The sequence below is a fragment of the Olea europaea genome, chromosome 3, assembly GCF_002742605.1.
Source record: "Olea europaea var. sylvestris chromosome 3, O_europaea_v1, whole genome shotgun sequence".
Taxonomy (NCBI): domain Eukaryota; kingdom Viridiplantae; phylum Streptophyta; class Magnoliopsida; order Lamiales; family Oleaceae; genus Olea; species Olea europaea.
Window position 1 is genome coordinate 6054259 of NC_036239.1, and position 5598 is coordinate 6059856.

Below are 5598 nucleotides of genomic sequence, written 5' to 3' on the forward strand. Positions count from 1 at the left end.
CGGGGACTTGCTATGTCTCGTTTGATATTGCTAGGTCCACTGCTGCTTTCTGGCTGTGTATCTGTTTGTATTTTTGAGATTGTATCAATTGGCATTTCCTGTTTGGTATCTAATGACTCGAATTGTGAAGTAATATCAACAATTCTGTCATTCAATTCTTTGGTATATTTGGAATGAGAATTAGAGATTTCCACCAACAATTTGACATTTTGTTGGATAGTTTCTGCCATTTCCTCTAACTGCTCAATTCCAATTTTCATATCTTCTGATTCTTCCATGAGGAATTTCATTCGTCTGTTGACGTCTATTAATGAATTTTTGATATTATCCATATCCAAATTCGATGTTCCTGCTTAAAAAATCTGCAAAATAATTATTTATTCCTTTAATATGAATAATATCAAAATTGTAAAATGATAAATATGCTTGCCATCTGTGTAACCTTCTGTATTGAGGTTCCATAGGTAACTTATTTCTAATAAGACCTGCAACTTGAGAATTATCAGTTTCAAAAATGAATTTTTTAGATAAAAGGAATAGTGAAAACTTTTTTATTCCTCTAATAATTGCTAACAATTCTTTTTCATGGGTAGTATAATTTATTTCTACTTGGTTAAAAGTTCCACTTGAATATCTGCATATTTCATTTAAATCTGTTTTTAATATAGCTGCCCAATATTTATCCGAGGCATCAGTTTTGACAATTAAATTATCTTTTTCATTTGGTAATCTTAATTTTGGTAAATTTTTACATTTTTCTTTTAATGCTTTAATAATTTCAGTATGTTCTTTATTCCAACCTTTAGTATTTGTTTTTCTAAGTAGAATTTGTATCTTATGTCTCTTTTTTGAGAGATTTTCAATAAATCCTTCAGCATAGTTTAAACATCCTAAAAATTTTTGTATTTGTTCTTTGGATTTTAATTCATCTGGAAAGCTTTCTATCTTTTTAGATATATGAGTCTGTAATTTTATTCCTTTTCTATCTATTGATAATCCTAAAAAATCTATTTCTTGTTTCTCTATTATAGATTTCTTTTTAGAAAGTACAATCACTTCCTTTTTGCATTCATTTATGAATTGTAATAAATGATTCCTATACTCTTTTTTATTATTAGAGTATATTAGTATGTCATCAATATAAACAATAAGAAAATCACTATACTTTTTGAATATATTATCCATTTTTCTTTGATATATTTGTGGTGCAATTTTTAAACCAAATGGCATAACTAACCATTCATATTTTCCTTGAGGTGTACTAAAAACTGTATATTGTATACTATCTTCTTCCATTTTTATTTGTCAGAATCCTGATTTACAATCAATTTTGGAATAATATTGTTTTTCTTTTGCAAGGTTTATTAGGACTTCTTTATTTAGTAAAAAGTAACCATCAAATTTAGTATATTTATTTAATTCTTTATAGTTTATTACCATTCTAGCTTTTCCTCTAACCTGCTCAGAATGTTTCATAACCATAAAAGCTGGACTACTATGAGGTCCATTACTAGGTCTAATTAGCTTTTGTTCTAATAGTTCTTTTATCTGAATTTTAAATTCTTGCATATCCTGTAAGGTATACATCATTGGTCTAACTCTTATTATAACATTTTCTGTTAATTCTATTTTAATTTTAGGATGATATGGTTTCCAAAATAATAATGGATTTTCTCCATAAATTTTTTCTAATTGTTCTATAATTTTTCCCATACTTATCTCTATTTCTGTTTTTAGGATCTTTTTATATGATAGTTTTTTAGTTTTTAGTTCATCTTGTACTATTGGTCGTTTTTCCCATTTATCACTACGCTGGGCTGGCTGAACTCTGTAGGGTCTAAATTCTCTTGGTATTTCTAATAGATGTGCACAAGGTGTTTGTAACATTATCATGTAATTATTTTGTTTGTAATATTGAAATTGTTGGATAAAATCATTTCCTAATAATATATCACATTCTAGTTTATTATAATTGTATACTTTATTTATTATAACTTGTTTACTACCAAATATTATATTAACTTTTTCAGCACTATCAATTATTTGAGTACTTTCTCCAGTCACTCCTGTTATCTTTATTTTACTATTTTTATTCCATGATTTTATTAAGAAATTTTTAAAAATTGTTATATCACTTCCTGTATCAATTAAGGCACAAGTTGTTATGTTTGTTTCTACTATAGTAACTTGTATATATACTGCTAATGGAAAGCTTATTTGATTATTCATCCACTTCCTATTTTACATAATGTAGTTTGTTCTTTATGAGTTATATATAATCCTTCTCTTTTTATACTATAATCTTCTAATCCATTTAAAAAACTCATTCCTAATAATATATGAGGTTCAATATCCATTCTTTCATCCAAATAACATGGTACTAAAAGATCAATTCCACCTATTTTTATTGGTACTTTTACCTTTAATTCTGTGATATATAGTTGTCCATCAAAATTTCTATATTCATATGGTTCTATCTTGTAAGTCATTAATCCTTCATTTTTTTTTGCAGCCATATGACATTCACCAGCTCCTGTATCTATCAATATATTTGGTCCTTCTATATACCTTCTACCGTTGAAATATTTTCCTTCTATTTTCATATTTCCAATATTTTCATGAGGTTTTATTTCTTTTATACCACTAGTTTCTCCCAAATATTCCTTTTTATTTGGTAGTTTAAGACTTTTTGATTTCTTTATCAACCTTTCATTATGAAATGTTATTTTATAATCTTCTTCTTCTCTTAACTCTGTTATTTCAGGCTTGTTTTTACTTATATTAAATTCATATTCTTCTGGAATAAGATTTATTTGTTTGTTTGGTTCCACTATTTTACTAATATCCTAACATTCCTCGTGAATTTCTATGTATGGTTTATTAGAATAAATATTCCCATAATTAGAATTAGTAAATGTGTATAATGCCCTATATTCCATAGTCATAATTTGATCTCCTGGCTCCATTATATCATTTCTATGTAATTTGAAGTGTAATCCTAAAATTTCGTTAAAGTTTTTATCTTTCAATGAGACACAATATTTTGGGTAGCAGGTAAATATTAACTTTTGATATGCTAAATTTTCTTCTATAGTTCCTAAATGACCATATTCCAAATTTATAATTCTTCCATCATGTAAACTTACAGTTAATGGTGAATCTATTCCTTCCTTAAATAAGGATTTAAACATTATTTGTATTCCTACTAAATAAACATATTGGATATTTTCACTATACTTTTTACTTATTTTTGATAATAATTCTGATACTGTACTTTTTGTTAAAAGACTTATTTTATGTGTTCCCTGAGTAGTTCTAACATCTATAGTTTTTTTCAATCTTATGGTATTCATTTATTTGCTATTCTTTCTCTTCTCCATATTCTATCTAAAATTTCTCATTTTCCTATTTTTAAATCTAAGGATAACTTTTATATCTTCTTGAATTTATTATTATCAAAAGTTACTTTTAATCCATAACCTTCTATTCCCTCATATTTTTAGATTTCTATATTATTATTTTCTATTTCTTCAATTTCTCTATTCAGATTCTGATCCATAATCTTCTGAATCTACTTCATTTATAAATATTTATTGATTATAATAATTTTCAATATCAGATATTTCACTTAATTCACTTTCTATTTCAAAATAATCCTTTTGTAATATTCTCACTTTTTTCTTTGTGCAATCAGGACTTATATGACATATTTCTCTACAATTTCAACACTTACATTGTTTTTTATCTTTCTTATAATGTTTATTTTTCTGAATATTATTTTTCCTTTTATAATATTTCCTTCCAGGTTTTAAATATTTTTTCTTAAAATTTCTATATTTTTTAAATTTCCCGTTTTTATATTTTCTTTTATTTCTTTTTTCAGAATTACATCCCCATCTTGTAGGTTTTTCCATATCTTCACAACATATTCTAGCTAATTTTTCTGAATTTTTCAATAATTGTCTTTGTTGACATATATATGCAAGTCTTTTAAACAAAAATTTTATTCTTGATCTTAGTGTTCTCGATATTCCTATATTTTCTTCAATATATTTTTCAAATTCTATTTTAAAATATATTCCCCATGAACCTGGTAATTTATTATAATACATATCTTGATATACTTCTTGATTATCATTACTATAAAATTGAGTATAATAGTATTCCTTGAATTCACAAGTATATTCTTTAATTTTACACATATCACAAATTGTTAGATTAATTAACTTAACTCTTGCATTATCTTTTTCTCGTATTACTTCTTCTTCATAATTTCTTAACCAATTTTCTCCTAAGAATTCATCTGCAATAAATTTTACTAATCTTTCTATTCCTAGTTTATCTGACTTTATTATTTCAGTTTGTACATTTCTTTTTATTAATGATTTTGTATCACTACTAATTCCTTCCCACTAATTTCTAACATTTCCTTCAAAAGATGCAATTAAAAAATCTATTCTCCTTTCAGTATTTTCCCATGTATCGTCTTTAAAGAATAATATCATTGAGTCTGCCCAAGTTATTAAGGCTTTCTTAGTATCTATTTTGCAATCTAAGTTTAATTTTGTTCCTTCATGATTAACAGGTTTATCATAATTATTATTTAATTCAAATCTATTACTATATTTTATTTCCTTTGGACGGTTGTTTATCTCTTATTTTATCATAAAATTGCCTATATGGTTTATTATACATTGGAGCATAGCTTTCATCTGGATTTATTGATTCTTGTTTAGAGGTTCCTACGGGATTAGGTCCTCCTCCAGTATTCATTAAGATTTGGTATTCATCATCTATACTTTCTAAACTTAAATGATCAAAATTATCTATAAGTAGATCTAATTCTTTATTCATCTTCTTTGTCTTGATTTTCTTCAGTTTTTTGTTTACCTAATATTTTTTTTCTAGATTCCTCTTCTTCTATTATTTTAGGTAATATATTTTTTCTAAACTCATGTTTCCTGTTTCCTGTTTCTATTATTATATTTTTCCTTTCAATATGTTTTTTCCCTATTCTGGTTATTTCTTTTTCTATAAATTTTTTATCTACTCTATTATTCTTTTCTTCATTTTCTTTTAATTTTCTGACTTCAAGTTTTAATATATTTATATCATTTCTAGCTTCTTTTATTTCATTCTTAATTTCTTGTACATCATTAATTAATGTTCTTATTAAATGTTTTAATTCTTCCATATGTTCACTGATTGACATTTTATCTATTTTTTGATTGACAATAATAAAATACTATACACTCGACATTTTTACACTCTTTTATCATTTTATCATATTTTTGTTTTATACCTTCAGGATTTGTTAGCTCTTTTAATTTTTCATAATACCTTACTTTTTCTTTATACTTTTCTTGTTTTAATTTTAATATCTGTTTTTCTTGGGTTTTAGTCATTTCTCCAGGTATTAATAATTCATCTAAAATTTTATTATTTATTAATCTTATTCTTTCTATCTTTCTTTCTAAAATATTTTTATGATGATTTATATATTTCTCTCTGGTATAATTCATTTTCAAATATTTCGCAAATTATTTCATATGTATGTCTATCTTTGATAAATCCTACAATTAATCTATGTAATATTTG